Source organism: Sciurus carolinensis, chromosome 3 (assembly GCF_902686445.1).
Source record: "Sciurus carolinensis chromosome 3, mSciCar1.2, whole genome shotgun sequence".
In the NCBI taxonomy this organism is placed as follows: domain Eukaryota; kingdom Metazoa; phylum Chordata; class Mammalia; order Rodentia; family Sciuridae; genus Sciurus; species Sciurus carolinensis.
In genome coordinates, this window is record NC_062215.1 from 8,317,240 (window position 1) to 8,334,952 (window position 17,713).

Consider the following 17,713-nt stretch of genomic DNA (forward strand, 5'->3'; position numbering starts at 1 on the left):
CTCTGTTTGGAGCCAAATTTTAAAGTTTTGGCAAAAACATGTTTTGCAACTCAAAACGTCCCCGCGTGCTTTCCCCTGATGAGCCGTCAGCTGAAAACTCTCAGCGTCTCAGCTCTGCCTATCTCCCCGTCACCAGCCCCTCGGTTACTACCAGCCCCGTCAGCGCAGTGCAGAGTAGACGTTTGCAGCAGTCGATGGAAGAACAGAGGAAGAGAAGGGGGAGGGGGAAGGGAAGGAAGAAAGAAGAAACGCCCCGTCCATCCGGGTTCTCAGCAGGGCTGGGCAGGCCTTAGGAGGTGGAGTGCGTAGGTTCAGATCCCAGCCTCCGCTAAAAATGCTGTGGGACCTCAGACAAGTGACTTGACCCTTCTGAGCCCTGGGTTTTCTTTGTCTCTAAGGGAAGACTGCAGAGACTGATCTCAGTGCAATAAACTTAGTCCAGTATTGCTGCTCAAGTGTCTTAGCAAATTGCCTAACATGATGAACACTCAATCTGGGGGTTATTTCATTATTCCTTTAATTAGGTACTGAGATGCCTGTTTCAGGGGTGGTGCCATCTACTCTGGATGACGTTGAACTGTGTATCCCAGGTCTGCAAAGACTGTGGCAAACCCGAAGCTTCCTGACACGAGAACTTCACAGACACTCAGATACCCGCTAAACCATTGGAAGTCATTAATTTTATGCGTCATCCGGGACAGGCTGCTGGACCCAGTCATTTAACCAAACATTACTGTAAACACTGCTGAGAAGGTGTATTGGGATGTGACTCATATTCATGACCTGTCAACTGTAAATAAGGGAGATAACCCTCAACAATGTGGGTGGGCTTTGTCCAATCAGGTGAAGGTTCTGGGAGCAAAGACAGCTTTCCCAGAGAGGAAATCCTGCCTCAGTTTCTCATCAGCCAGTCTGCACGTGGATTCTTGGACTTTCTGGTCCTTACAATTGCAGGAGCTGCTTCCTGAAAATAAACACACAAGCAAATCTTAGCATTTTAAATTAGCCATGACCTTTTAATACTTTTTAGATGATTATTGCATTATATAAATATAATTTATGAGCAAAATTTATATTATTATAAAATAATACTTTATATTGTTTTATATCAAATTATAAATTATCATAAATATATATTTATATTTTATATATGTAAAATCTGCTTTTGGTTGTGTTTTTTGGGAGAACTCTGATGTGGAACCTTTAGGTTTACATTTGAATATAGAAAATGTTAAGCAGCAATATATATATATAATATATAATTATATTATATATAATATATATATATAAAATATACATGTATACTTATATGCATATACATATACATTTTTTTCCTTCTTTTTTTCTTCTTGGTACCAGAGATTGAACTCAGCAGTGCTTAACCACAGAAACACATCCCCAACTCTTTTTATTTTTATTTTTGTTTTGAGACAGGGTCTCATTAAGTCACTTAGGGCCTCACTAAGGTTCTGAGACTGGTTTCCAACTTGGGATCCTCCTTCCTCGGCCTCCCAAGTCGCTGGGACTATTGGCATGCACCACCATGCCTGGCCAGCAATATTTTTTAAACTGATGTGTATTAATTAGACAGAATGGTGAGTTTCATTGTGGCCTGATCATACATGTGTATAACATAGTTTGATCCAATTCATTCCCATTACCTCTCTATGTTAGCTTTTGGTCACTGTGAGTAAGATACTGGACATAATCAACTTAGGGGAGAAAAGATTTATGTTGGCTCATGGCTTCTGAGGTTCCAGTCCCTGGTCTGCTGGCCACGTTGCTCTGAGCAGGAGGCAGGGCAGAACCTGGGACAGTGGAGCTGAGGAGGCTGTCAGCTCACAGGCTCCAGGAAAACCAGGCCGGGGGTGCAGAGAGGAGGAAGGAAGCAGGGGCGAGGAAGAGCCTTAGGGGGTACATGCCCTGTGACTTCCCTCCTCCACCGGGCCCCGCTGCCCACAGCCTCCCTGCTGCCCACAGCCTCCCCGCCTCCCGGAAGGCCACTCAGCCCACAGCCTCCCCGCCTCCTGGAAGGCCACTCAGTTATCAACGGACGGGGTCAGAGCCCTCCTGAGCCAATTCACGAGTCTTCGGGGGACCCTTCGTATCCAGCCTAAGGCTCCCCCCTCCTCCCCCCTCCCCCTCCCCCCTCCCCTCCCCCTCCCCCTCCCCCTCCCCCTCCCCCTCCCCCTCCCCCTCCCCTCTCCTCCCCTCCCCTCCCCTCCCCTCTCCTCCCCCTCCCCCTCCCCCTCCCCTCCCCTCGGCACTTCATTCATGCTGTCCACCGCCCTGTTCTCCTTCTGGCTTCTGCATGGGGGAGAGAACACGCCGTGCTTGTCTTTCTGAGTCTGGCTGATTTCACCTGATGAGATGCTCCCTGGTCCCGCGGTGCTGGGGATTGAACCCAGGGCCTTGTGTTTGCAAGGCAAGCACTCTACCAACTGAGCTATATCCCCAGCCCCCATCCACTCTCCTTTAAGAGGCTGTCTTAAGCCATCTTTTCTCAGCTCATATAAGATCCAGACCTGTCAACGAAACCCAAAATGAGGACGCTGGAAGTCACCTCTTCTGGCTGGGTGGGGACCGCGGGCTGGGGGAAGTATTTCCTAACCCTAACCTGAAGAGGGAGTTTCAGGCTGAGTGAATGACCTCCCAAACCCCAGACCAGCGCCCGTCCTGCAAGGATCACAGGTAGTTGATGACTTAGGTGGGGTGTGCAGATCTCCTGGTGGCAACCGCTCGCTTCTTGGGCTCTCTCTGCCAAGCTTGGTTGTGGTGGTGCGTTTAAAATGAGTTTCTTTTTGGCGGGTGGAGGGAGGGTAAATTGCAGAGTCTGGGCTGTACTCTGATCCCTTTGCATTTGAGGAGCTGGGGCCTGGTACCACTTTTCTGTTTTGAAAGTGGAGAGACTCTCACGTGACAAATCTTGGTCTTCCAGGTCCAACGTGGCTACAGAGAATGGAGTTAGAGGCCATCTGATAGTGTGATGTGGGAAAAAGCAATCCATCCCATCCCAGGTTCAGCTCCTGACCTTCTGGACCAGAGGCTGCACACTGCCTGGACAGACTCCTGTCAGAGGCAACCTGGAAGCAGCTGCTCCATTGCAGAAGTTTCATCCCCAAACCAATACTGTCTGTGAGCACACTGCCATTCAATTTCATCTTTAGGATGAACTTCCATCACTGCAGGAAGGGTAGTCTCGGAATAGGACTCAGGATGGGTAAACTCTGATGGGCAGGGGAGAAAGGTTGGGGTATTAAGTACCTGTTGTGAAAAGAAGACCTGACCCACTGGGGGTCAACATGACATCCTCAGGGCTGAAGAGTGGAGAATGCAGACAGAGTGAGTTCTGTAAGCAGACAAAAGAGATGATGGAAAGACATTCACTCACTTCCATGTGTTTTCAGCTGGCGGGAAATCTCCTTCAATTCTGGAGTTGTTTTCTCTAAATATCTTTGTTTTCTCCTTTTCTGTAAAGTTGATTTTGACTCCAGTGTCAGGATAAAGCTAAACACAGCTGACCACACACTTAGGTTGGTCCTTGTGAAAATAGCTAGGGTGTTATTGAGTTCAAGGTTATTACTGATTGGCGTGTTCTAGGTGGACTTTTATTGTACGCCTTTATTCAAATAATGAGCTATATCAATAAGTCATGTTTCAAACATGTTTCATGTTGGTTTGGATGGTTTAAGAATAACACACACACACATGTACAAGTACATACATAGAGATACATGCAAACACACAGATACACGCATGCATATGCAGACACATGTACACACCTACAGATACACATACATATAGATACATACATACACACACAGACATATAGAAATGGAACTTTAGAAAAGTTGAACCTCCAAGAAGGCCCAAATAGAGTTCTGAATGGAGGTTGGTAGTTGTTAGCTCATTGGTAGCCATTACTCAATATCTTCTTGGAAGAACCACAACTAAACTCTGTTTAGTTGCTCTTCCTTGGGCAAGTTCCTGTTTCCACCACAAAGATAAACACTCTCTGGAAAATCCCATTTTGCCACCTAACATGATCAATAAGCTGTGAGCTGCAATCAACCAATCAGGATTTGGCACTTCTGGACCTGAACAGTAAACTGCTCTGCAGTCAGTCAATCAGGACCCCAGGGCTTAGGGGTCATACTTGTATCCCTCATTTACATGAATGGGCCTGAGTTGGAAATTGGGTGGGAACTTTATACATCCAGTCCCTCTCTCCCTTCCTTTGGGGCACACTTTTGTACTGAAGTCTGTATCCTTGTTGTTTCTTTGTTTAGAATATTCTCTTTTTTTCTTGAATTCTTCTCAGTGAATTTTTGCTGACATTCCTTGGTGTCAGAAGTGGGATCTGAAGCAATCTTCGCTTCTTCCCAGCATCACCCAAGACCTGAGCTTGGTTGTTTCTGGGGCACACTGGGTAAGGTCTTTTGGATCCAGACCTGCTAAGTTCCAAGAGGGGAAGATAAGGGGTTTCAGAGACTTTATTTCAAGTCAAGGGGGACCCCTGTATTCAGACTATTAGACCCAGTCTGTAAAGGGCACAGGGGAGCACACCCAGTCCTTAAAGGGTACAGTCTTAAGTTGCACAGGAAAGGACTCCTTCGTTAGGTGAGTACAAGATGGGTAATCCATGTTCTAAATTTTCTTCTGCTCATCAACCACCTTTTGGCACTCTGGCTGACTTTATGACTAAATATGATGCTTCAGAAAAATGTAACTGGCTTCGTCTCTGGACCAAGATAATTTAGGATGAATCAAAATGGGTTCTTTTGAAATTCCAAACCTTGTCTATTTTCATACTTGATAAGAAAAAAAAAATGCAGGACCTCTCAGAGGTAATAGAGACATTCTCTCATTGGTATTTTGAAACTTCTAGATGAACCCAAGAATTTGTGCTCTCTCTCCAAGAAGAACGACTGCAAACTAAATGAACAGCTAAATAAGTTAGAAAAAGCAACTAATGCTTGTGATGATAAAACTGAACCCACAAGTGTTCTGGCCACCAAATGCCACCCCGTTTCTCTTTCCCCATCATCTTCTCCCTCCTCACCTCTTCCCCTCTACCCTGTTCTCCTATCTTCTTCCTTCTCCACGCTCCCAGAGCTCTCCGTGATGTCCTGACATCCGATTGCCTTCTCTGATCCCTCCAGTCCCCTCTAGCAGCTTCCTTTAAAATCCAGTGACGGTAGATGGGAACAGACAGATTGCCTACACTCCCTGGATTAAATCAGAACTCCTAACCACTGTCAGGGATTTCCTACACTACAAAACCCATCCTCTTGAGTTGGATGACTCTTTAACCTGATCATTAGCCCTCACCAGCCTAGATTTTCAGATCTTTTCCACCCTATTCACACTCTTATAGAGAATGTCCTGGACAAGGAAAGGGTATTACTTGCTGAATGGGAAAGACCCCTTGAAGATCTTAACCTAGCTTGAGGTCTATGGTCTATGGTTTCATAAGATACATAGAGAAGCAGCTTGTCAATGAAAAGATGTTCCTTTGATTTTCCTGCTCAGGTGAAAGCCGTGCAAAGTGGTGTCAAAAAAAAAAAAAAAAAAAAAAAAAAAGTCAGGCCTTGGTTAGTTTGATAGATTCCAACAAATCTTTTGCTAAAACTCATGGCTTAAGGAACTGAGTGAGATCCTGAGCTTGTTCAGCTTGGTCTTCGTGCCTGAGACTCTCACACCCTAGTCACATGATGTCAACTTGGCAGCAACATGTCTCCATAAAAGAGCCTCTCTAGCTACCCAATTGTTAAAGACCTTAGAGAAAGATAAAGAACCTAAAGTAGTCTGAGAGATTGTGAGGAGAGAGCCATCAGACCAATGGTCCTCCACTTACGGACAGTTAAGGACACCTCAAGTGTCCCTACATCTCAGAAGGAAACAGGTCTGATTTTCTGTGAGTGTACAGACCATTTCAAAAGGACTGTCTTAAATACGAGTGCTGGCTACAATTAAACCCTGATAAGGCCACTTCGGCCTTCGCCTCTGTGTTAGTCAGCTTTTCATCACTGTGAACAAAATACCTGACAAAAACAAACTTAGAGGAGGAAAGATTTATTTTGGCTCATGATTTCAGAGGTGATTTAAAGTCCGTGGTCTGCCAACTCCATTGCTCTGGGCCTGAGCTGAGGCCGCAATCCTGGTGGAAGAGTGTGGTGGAGGAAAGCAGCTCAGCTTCATGGCAGCTGGGAAGGAGAGAGAGGGACAGAGAGGAAGAGAGAGAGAGAGAGAGAGGAGGGGGGAAGGGGACAGGGACAGATATGGTCCCCAAGGCCATGCACTCAGTGACCTATTTCCTCCAGCTGCACCCCACCTGCCTCTGGTTCCCACCCAATAGTCCATTCAAATGATTCATCCTTAAAACGGGTAGAAATGCTTATGAGGCCACGACCCTCACAATCCAATCATTTCACCTACCTAAACTTTGCTGTGTTGCTTAACACATGAGCTTGTGGGGAGACATTCCAGAACGGAAACTTAACCCTCTCCAAGCAAAGCTGGGGGTGCTCTGGGGGATAGTTCTACTACTGAAAACCAACCAAGCGCAGGACTTAAGATATTAAAATTGGGAACAAATTAATCAGAGCTCTGGTTGGCACCAGGGCTGCCTTGTCCTTAATGACACAGAGTAGTCCCCAACCTCATCAAAGGAGGCACATTATAAATGATGACCCTGATGACAGCCTATCAAAATCATGAGGGAGACAGCTGTGGGCATTCCCAAGAGTGCGATTTACCAGGAGGGGTCAATCCTGGGTGCTGGGCTAGATTTGGAGCAATACTGTGATCCTGGCTAGGAACTGCACACCTGGAATGAATGCATGATGGGAAATCTTTCCGCCATGTTGAAAAGCCTTTCCCCTGGTGGATGCTGTCCCACTGCTCAGCCCATTGGAGCCCTGCTCTAGATCTAGGATAACCACACAGCACACAGGACAGCATCTGTGCTGCTGCAAATACCTCAGCCTGTACTCTAGTACATACTTCAAGTTGAGTTGATCTGGAAACTTCCAAAATCATCTAACTGGCTACGTTCCGGAAGAAGTACCCTCCACAGATCCTCTCAGAGGCTCAACTCCCCGTGCTCAGACCCTTTATACTGGCCACTTTCTTGGGTTGGTTCACACTGGCCCTCTGTCTAGTGTCTGACAATTCTCTTCACCTCAGGATGAAGCCTTTGGTTTCTCTCTAAGATCATTCTAGCCTGTTTTAATACAAGTTTGAAAAAGGCCCTCTCCAGAATCATGGTAACCCAACACCTCAACTGGAGATGGGGACTGACCTAACCCAAGAGACTTCTGTTCTTGTATCTGGTGAGCCTCATTCACATATAGCTCCGGTTGCTGGGTTGGTCACCATGATCCTGACAGGAGAATGGAAGGACTCAGAGCAGATGACCCCCCCCACTGTCCTACTGCGAGGGGACATAGTTGTTTTAATCAGCCCCAGTCCTGTCTGCAGACAGGTTTCAATCAAAAGGGGGAAATGGAAACTTTTAAGAAAAGTTAGATCTCCAAGAAGGGTCCCAAAGAGCTACCTGGGTCTAGATTCAGAACGGAGCTGATAGCCATTTGCGAGCAGGGGGGCAGGGGGGTCACATGGGTACTCTGTGTTCCTGGAAGAACCACAAACTAAAGTTCACCACCCTTGTCCAGGCCTGTTCCTGTTTTAGCTGCCAAGAAAAATAGGCTCCAGAAAGTTCCTATTTTGCTCCCTGGATCTGACCAATGAGATGAACGCAGCAACCGACCAATGGGTACTGGGCACTTCTCACGTGCTCCCTTTCCTCAATTACGTAAGTGGACTGGACCAAGTCAGAACCTGGCGGGGGTGGGGTGGGGGGTCCTCATCTATAAGCCAGCCTCTTTCTGCTCCTTCAGAACACACTTTCATTCTCTACCTAAGGCTGTATTGCCTGTTTACGGTTTTCTTTTTAAATAAAACCTCCTTTTCTATCTTGAATTCTTCCCTAGTCTTTTTTTGACTGACAAATTATGCATGCACTCACAGACACACAAACATACAGGCGCAAACACGGAGATAGAGCAAGCACTTGCACACAGGCACACACATACCACTGTAGTACAATACGACCTGAGCCTCGTTATATTCAGTCAATCTCACAGTGTTTAATTTCTGTGCCAGATTGCAGAAGTAGCGTGGAGGAGAATAAAAGCATTCACATCGGTCGTCAGTCATTGGTTGGCAGCTCGGTCTCCTGGCCCCAAAAGTGAGCGATCCTTGGGGGAAGAAAGAAATTTCTACGAATATTAGGATTTCTCATATCCCAGATATAATTTAAAAAGTGAGAAACTAGAACATTTACTTTGAATGCATATTAATTTACAAAAAGGACTTCTAGACTCCTGTCATGGAGAGAGTAGATTTCTGTTCCAATTACAGACAACTACATCACCTGTCACTTGGTTAAGAGTAATTTAAATGCATGCACTTAAGGAAGAAGATAAATACTGTGACTCCACTCCTGTTGACTGCCTCGTTGTTTCAGTCCTACCACCCTTTCCTGAGGCCCCATTCAGGTGAGCATTAGGCAGCAATGTGTCAGGACATGTAGAGCTGAAGGATGCTAAAGGAGGGATCTTGGTTGATCTCAGTCTGTTCTGATGCTCTTGAACTTCCCTTTACTGGAGACTGACTCAGAAGTGGGAATCTCAAACTTGGCCTATGGAATATGGTAGGAGGTGGTTGGAGGTCCTGGGGAAATAGTGCACAAATTGTTCATCAAAATCAGCCTTTCCTTCTGCCTCTAATAATAAAATAGTAAAAAGTATTGTGAGAGGCGGCTGCAGACATATTGCAACCCTCAGAGAAAATCAAGAGGCCCTGCGGGAGGCTGGGTGCTAAGCCACAGAATTAATTCCCTCTGGTTGCCTGCTTCCTGACTTATTGATGCGTCCTTGTTTAAACCAGTTGTAACTGGGTGTTTTGTCACTTGCAGCCAAAAACATCCCATGGATGCACTTTGTAATATTAGGAGGAAGAGTAAATATACAGATATAAATATATACACACGCAGACTCACGTATTCCTAAGTAAAGACAAATGGAATGCAGAAAAAGGTGATCGTACTTCCTGCGACTCCCACAGTTCTCATCTGAGAACAAAGCAACTTGGAAAACACACGAGTGTGCCAACACACACACACACACACACACACACGCACACACACCCTGACTCCTTCTTGAGGTTGATATATTGGAATTTCTAGGCATTTGTTGTTTCACCCATTCCATATCTTTAAAGTTGATGAAGAACTGGAAGACGCCCAGATTCTAAATGTTTATAACTCCCTGTACGAAAGTGTGGTAAGTTGGCAATGCATAAATGGGAAGGGAAGGGAAGGGAGGGAAGAGACACCGCAGCCATGTCATCGGGTGTTCACAAGGGACCCGCAGTTCTCAGTGGTGTTGAGGCTCCTTCGTCACACACTTCCCACGTTTAGAAGTTTGCTAGGCGAGGTTTGTAGATTAAATAATTCAAGATGCAGAGAAGCCAGGACCTCACATACCGTGGCGAGCTCCCATGCTTCTAAGGAACTTTCGTTTCTGCACACTGCCCTGTTTGATTCTTCCTTCTGGGAAGTCAGGCCAGCTTGACCCCCTGAAGACCCCATGCTTTTTTGGGAGCTGGAGTAGAGAAGAGGTTAAGTCACCCTGGTGCTGCTACCCATGAAAGCCTGAGTTGGTCACAAGAAAAATGACTCTCATCTCAATTAACCCAGCCATCTGGGCTGCTCAGGCCCTATTCCGGGACGTGCACTTGGACGAGATGAATCTACTTTTGTAGTGTAGAAAGGGATCACAGGGGTCACTCCCAGGACCTTGCCAGCTGCTGATGGAGATCCTAACTGCATGTGACAGTCTGAATGCCAGGCTTCCAGGTTGTTCCAGGGACACACTTCCTGGCAATCACAACTGATTTAAAACTTACCCCTGATGGTCCAGCTCTGGAGGCTGGGTATCCATCACATCTACCCAGGGGCTAAGGAGAGCTTCCAGAAGTTACTATGAGCATTTCTAGTCCCATCATCACCAATGATTCCCTAAGGGTCATACAGATTAAATGTATACACACGCAGATGTGGGTGAAGTCCCAGGTCAACCAGAGCTGGAGGAAGGTCAGGCACCGTTGCTGCTTTGAGGTTGAGTGTTTCTGCAGAGTTAGAATGTTGTAGGTTTAGGCGTTACACAAACAACCTCCTATTGACTGGGGACAGATAAAAAGGTGCAAGTGGGAAGGAGATAGTGTCAAAGCCCTCCAGCTGTCCCCTGTTTCCCCCTCTGTGACATTGTGAGTTGGTCACATCACATGCAGTCCATGGTGGTGCTATTACCTACCTTATGGGAGCTGGCGAGTGAGAGAAGAGGGGGCCTTGTTTTTCTCTCTAATTGCTCTCTTTGCTTTCCTTTTTAAATAAAAAAATATTAGATTTTATTTTTTAGATCAGTTTGAGGTTCATATAAAGTTGAGCAGAAAGTCCAGAGATTTTCCCATATAGCTCTTGTCCCGCCCCCCAACCTCCCCCACTACCAGCACCCCCTCCAAGAGTGGCACATTCCCCACCATCAGCCCATGTGGACCATCATGATCAATCAGAGCTCAGGGTTCATGCCAGGTTCACTCTTGGTGTGTATTCATGAATTCTATGGGTTTGGTCAAATGGTACGTATCTACCATTATAGTGTCTTACTTTAGAGCTTTGCTGTCCTACAAGTCCCCTGTGCTCCTCCTATTCATTCCTCCTAACCCCACAAACTGGTGGCCACTGATCTTTTTTCCTGTCTCCATAGTTTTGACCGTCCCCAGTTGTCATATAGACATGGAATCGTGTAACCTTTTTAGAATGTCTTCTTTCACCTAGTAGCGATGTATTTAATAAGTTAAGGGACTTTTAACTTTACTTTTTAGACCAAGACAACATAAAATGTTACAAAAGTAAGACTGTTTTTTAAACAGACTTAAAAAAAATAGCATAGGAACAAAGGCTGAGTTTACAAAAATAATTCTTAGGTTACTAAAATGTAGCCATGGAGGATTCCCCAGTTTTTTTGGGAAGAGGGGTGGGTACTGGAGATTGAACTCAGGGGCACTGAGACACATCCCCAGCCCTATTTTATATTTTATTTAGAGACAGGGTCCCACTGAGTTGCTTAGCACCTCGCTGTTGCTGAGGCTGGCTTCAAAGTCGCCATCCTCCTGCCTCAGCCTCCTGAGCCGCTGGGATTACAGGCATGCACCACCATGCCTGGCTAACCTGCCACCTCTTGTCCTCATTTCTCAGACTTCCCTCTCTATGCCATCTGGTCTCTTAGACTTTGTCACTTCTTGGGAACTGGTCATCTTGCCCTTCCTCCTCTCATTGAAGTTGCATGTAACTGGGATTTTCTTGTCTCATGTCTGAGGACAACTCACGGTCTTGGTGAGACAGGAATATGTTTAGAGGGAGAATCCTGCTTTCTGCATTAATAAATAAACATATGTATTGTGCTTAGGTTTATTTTAAACTTATTTATACAACCATATTTCAGTATGATTTATTTTTATAATCTTTTTTCAGTACAATGTACAACTGTATTTGAAGTTATGCATTTAAAATATAATCCTGTAAAGTAAAAGCCTTCACCAAATTGTCAGGAAGTTCCTGGTACACATATTGTTAACAATCTCTGTTCATTCACTCAAGAAAATATAACAATGGCTGGGTCTCAGGGATATTTCTTTGTAGAAAAAAAAATTCCTAGTTACTACGAGGCCTGTGTTATTTTTATATGCAGAGATGTTTTTGGGCTGAATTCTTTCAGTTCAATATGTTGGCTATGGACTAATGTTTAACCTCATTCTATTTTTTCCCCCTCCATTTCTTTGTGTGTTTCATACCTGAATTTCCTATTGGATAGCCATCTCTCAAGTTTCAAGGGCAAAAATTCATCATCTGTGGCCTTATTTTCATTCCCATCATATAAACTTACAAGGAGCAACTCACAAACTGGTATCTTGTAACTCACTTTTTGACACAACCAATGAGAAACTGCCAAGTCCGTCACAGTTATTTATTTTGGTCCTAATACACTGTCTATGCCCTGGTTGAATATCTCGCCAAATTTCTTCTGATTTATTGCAAAACCAATTGGCAGAAGAATGAGGAAAACTGTTTGGGGCCAATTTCAGTAATTGAAGGTGCCGCCTCTTTCCTATCCCCACTTTCCACTAACCCATGGAGTTTCTTCCTGAGAGAGATCTTCTTAACAGGAGTCTTGGACCTTGGAATGGCTCCCAACTCGAAAGAAATGGTCCTTCCCCTTCTTGCCCCACCGTCCCCCTTCCGGCTGCTTCTTATACTTTCTTCAAAAGGGACAACCCCTGTCCCTACTTCCCCAGAAGAGAGGCTGGATCCTGGCGTCCCAATATTGAGGTTGGAACTTGTGAGAAGGGTTGGCCGTGCCCTTTTTGATAAGGGAAATAAATGGTAGGTTTCAACCTCTTCCCGTCAAGGTGTGAGTCTTTCACAGAGCAGCAGATCTGGAGTATTCCCTGTGTGGCTGGTACAGGTGGGAGGAACTGTCTTGCAGAGCTGACTGAGGTCAAAACTAGAAAGTGTCTTCCCAACCTGCTGAGACTCAAGGTCATGTGACTTGTCAACGGTTATTCAGACAACTGGTATTGACATGCTTCTCTTAGACATTGCTGCCATTTGGAATTCACAATATGTTGAATTGATTCTCAAATGTCTCTACTAGGTAACAACTGAAGAATTTTTTTTTTTGGCCATTATATTAGTTAAGGGGTAGGCAGGAGAGTAGAAGCCATAGTAAGTATTTTAGCCAAGGGAATTTAATAGACGGAATTGTATAAGTGCTGCATGGTTCAAAAATATTAGACAGGAGAAATGAGGTAACAGAAAATAGTAACTGCAGGGAGCAGCTGCCCTGCACTAGGCTAAGGAGCCTTCCTTAGATCAGAGGAAGGGACCTGAGGATCTGGGTCCTAAACCTGTGAGGAGCAGGTTCTGAGTGACTGCTAATGGCATCTCAAGATTTTGGGGGCCAGTCCTCATGGAGTTGCAGCTCAGAACTCTGAGGAAGGTGACATGGTGCCCTTCTGAAACCTGCACTTCCAGGAGGACTCTGCTGTGGTGGTGATGCGGTGCTGCTGGTCAGAGGCAGTGACCGGCAGAGCAAGGACCAAGGAGGAGGGAGTGCATTCTCCCTTCTTCTGCCTCCAACCTCCCTCTAGGTTCCCTATTACCAGAATCCCTCAGGAAGCAGAAAGCAAAGGAGCACTAGGGATTCTTAGGATCCCTTTTAGCTTCCCAGAGCAGAGTCCGGGAGGAGGACAGACGCTTACTGCTTCACACAGGTAGGTATTCAGTACGCTTTGGTCACCGGAGAATGTACCAGTCATCACAGTGACACTTGGTATCAGGAAGAGGCTGACTCAATATGAAGTCCACAGGTCAGGGAGGTATGACCTAGAGCTGGCACATGAGTCACTGGGACTCCAGTGTCCTGGGCCCTTTCTCTATCATTTGCATAGTCCTCTGGCTCCGGGCGGAGAGAGTGGGTCAGTGTGGGAAGAAGGAGATTGCGGAATGCAGAGTGGCAGGTGGTGATACCAGGGCCCCTTGTCCGGCCATGCAGGCAGCAGAAACTCCAGAGCCATCTGGGCTGATGCTGCAGGAAGGGTGAGAGAACAATAGAAGGTGCCTACACCATTTTCAGGCAGAGCAATTAGCATACTGCTCTACAGAATCATCTGCGCACAACTAAGGGCCAGGTTTCTGGAATCATCAGGGACCGAGAGTATCGAGATCGTAAAAATCCACAGATCCATATGCTCATCCAATAAGTATGGTGTGTCTAGTACATGCTACCCACCACACCAGGGCCGGGGGACGTGAAGGTGAATCAGATGAAGACGAATCTGCCTTCAGGGTGGCTCAGACCTGTACGGAGCATAATGCTCACTCTGTTTCTGGCAGGATGGGAGCAGAGTGGAGGGAGAGGTGACTTAGGGGACACATCAGGAACAACTTCACAGAGGAGACCCAAGCCGAGTCCTGCCCTAAGGAGGGGTGTTCAGTCGATGACTAGGGGGAGGGGCGTAGTGTCACGGCAAGAGGGAGTCATATGAACAAGGTGCAGAGGCACAGCCCAGTCTGGTGCACTTGAGGAAGAAGGTAGGGTGGCATAAAGAAGCTTAGGGTCCTCATAAAGGCCGTGACTTCAACCTCTTTCTCTGCTCAAACTTGCTACCAGGTAGCAGCCTGACTGGTTTGGCTTTCACCTTTTGCTCACCTCTGATGAAAGCAATCATCATCACGATCCCAGAGCACAGCCAAAGCCAAAGCCAAGCAGAAGATGTGGACAAGACGTCATCGGGAGGAGCAGCTCTGGGCTGAGGGAGAGAACAGTCTCGACATACTCTTTGAGGGCAGGGCTGCTGTCCTGGGCATCTATCTGCCCTTTTCTAGAACGAATCCCTATTTCCTTGTGTTTTCTAAGACATAAAGAGGGCATGTTGGGAACCTGGCTTGAGTTTTTTTTTTTTTTTTTTTTTTTTTTTTCACATTGAGAAAGAGAGAAAGGGAGGGCGCAGCTTCGGAGTGTGATGTGCAGGCCTCTCTGAATGAGCTGATGTTGGACAAGCAGCCACTTCCGGGAAGCCATCCCATAACTGAAGCCTGGGCAGCAGTCTTCTATCTGCCCTCCCCCACGGAACCTTTGGCTTGAATCTGACCAGCCTTGACACCCAGTGTCCAAACACTGATAAAACTGATTCCCTAAGTGTGGGAAAGTCCTGCGGCATTGATTGTTTCCTTCTCTTCACCCCCTGCCCCCCATGCCTGACATCAGCTCTCTCCCAGAATGTACCTCGCTTGTTTGATTGGTGGAGGTCAAAGCCCTGATGAAAAATGAATGGAATTCCACAGAATCAGGCCAGTCTTGATAAATGACAGCAGGGGATGGGGAGGGGAGGGAGAGACAGGATCAGGGGAAGTGGGGATAACTAGTTGGCTTAAAAAGCAACCCATCTTTGTGTCGCCTTGTTCCACTGGTCTGTCTAGAGACTTCACTGTGAACACGAACCTGCCATTCTGAGCATTGGAGTTTCAAATAATGATCTATAGAATGTGTTCATTTCTTCAAGTTCAAACTATCTAAAGAAGTTCTTTTGGAGGATGTTGGTGTTTTACTCAGAGGGCTGGAGCCATCTAAGCAGAATCGATTGTCAGTGGACTGAGGTTTCTATTCACCTTGACCACCCCCCCTGCAGTGCTGTGACCTTGATCAGTCTGCTTTTAGCAGTGCAAATCCACTCGACCCCAACCCAGGTCCTTATCTTGTTTTACCTTTAGGTAGCCTGGTGCTGTATAGTAGTCCTACCCAACTTTCTGGGAGATGAGGGGATGGGTGGGTGGTCTTCTGAGTTCCTTCAGGTCTTGACTTTCATGATCCAACTCTATAGTGCCTCACGAAGTCTGTAGAACAGCCAAGGGCAATTGCTATCTGCAGGTGGTATCAGGAAGGTGTGAAGTCTTTGCATTACTCTTTGTGTCTTTTCCAGCCCTGCTGGGGGTCAGAATGGACATGCACTATGGAGAATCACAGAGATTCTGCCATGCATTGGCCGAGATGCCCCTGAGAGAATATATTTCCCAGTTCTGTCAGCCAGTTAGACAGAGGCACAGATGTGTTTACCACCAATCAGATCGCCTAGGTAGAAATGAAGGTACAGAGAACCCAGAGGCTCTTGGACACATGACCCACTGGTCTTGCTGGGAAAACCTCTCCCTGTCATGGAAATGGTCTTTTTACCTTTTAAACTTCTGCATAGATCTGGAAAGGACACCCACTTCTGTTACCCGTAGTTTGCCGTCCAGCTGAAAGTCCGGTGAGGGACTTTGCCTTACAGGATTGACTGGGATAGAACTGTGGAATGAGGTCTGTCCACGTGGTATGGTGCATCTCCTTGGGGTGACTAACTTAATCATTCTCTTCTGAAGCCAGAGCACAAGAAAGCCCTTTCACCTCCACCCCACAACAAAGAATGACCTGGTTCCAAATGCTGACAGTGCTGAGGTTGAGAAACCCTGATTTAGTGTCCCTGGATTTGAATGGGCATGATAAAGCTTTCCTGCTACTTGATGGGAAGACTCAAATTCAGTATGTAAGTTTGGGTCAACTCTTGTTCTGCTATTGGTCTTTGCCTAAGGTCGACAACCTGACTAACTGTGGAGTCCAAGGAAATATCTCCTTCATCACAATTGACTGCAAAATATGTCTTTCTCCCTTTTGGTGGGTTCTCTCTCCATGCACAAGTGTGGGGAATGGGAAGAAGGCCCCATCCAGAATCTTCCCCAGGATACAATAACTGGATGAAGAAACTCTGGAGCAGAAGGGAACCTGCATGTCCATTTCTTCCATCCTTCTGCTTCAGAGCAACCAACCCAGGGGCCACCCAAGGCAAGACTGTGATCCACGACACCCTCAGCTCTCCCACCAATTGCCACTTTTTCCCTAGGTCATCTGCACACTTTTTGGTGACTTTCTTTGTTTCTTTTCTTTTTTTTTTCTGGAGACCTGAACCTTTTCTCTGAGCAATCTTCTGGCTACTCTAGATCTCTGCATTTGCAGAAGAACACAATCTAATTAGTACAGCACCCCCGGATGTCAGCAAACCCTTGTGAATCCCTAGCAACTCAATCAGCCTTTTAAAATGGAGGGAAAGATACTGCTTAGCTCTGTTTTCCAATGATGAAACATACCTAGGTGTTATCATCATAGCATAAGGAGGAAGATATTTTTGGCTGTGGGCCTTTCTCTTCAAATTTCAAATTGTTGTGTGTTGTCAATTAGCTACTCTTAGAATCTATCTTATTAATGGTAACATTCCCAGCAAGATATTACATTCTTCCCTGAGAATACACCTGGATATTAACAGAAAGTAACATAATCCTCTTTGCCTAAATCTAAACTCTTGCATACAATGAAAAGTCTCTCTGCGGACTGCCTTAGAATATCCACAATTTATAGCTGCTAATCAGGTAAGCCTCCTAGTATTAAATATGATTTGCCTTCAAATTTGTTTCCCTAGCACTTCTCCAACCATCTCTAACCTAGAGTCCCAGGCCACGGGTCAGGGCACAAGGGGGCTGTTTCTCTGGCTACAGAGTTCAGCAGAGAGAAGAAGATCCATCTCTCCAAGAAGGGACAGGGATTCTCAGTGACGAGCCACCAGCTCCTGCCAATCTGTTTTTATCTCCCAAGACCTTCTATAACTCAGTTTTAGAGAGAGAGAGAGTGAAAAAAAAACTATGCTTCAAAGTCTTGGCTTTACCAATCTCCTATACCATATGTTGTTATTAGAACATTTATGGCACTTTTTATTTTAGAATTAATCACATTAGGATTGCCAGAGATTAAAAACATGCTGCAAACTGCAACTTAGTATTTAGAGTTTTAAAATAGGACAATAACACATATGTAACTTAAATCATTTTCTAAGCTAGTCCCTACATATTCACAAAAGCAATGCAGAATATGAGCAAGTTGTGCTGTTTCCAGATAAGAAATAAGTTAAGTATATATTTGTTGATGCTTGGGTCACAATCTTTGTGATGTTGTTTATTTCAACACTGCCTCAATATGTCAAGGCTGATAGCAGTAGAACA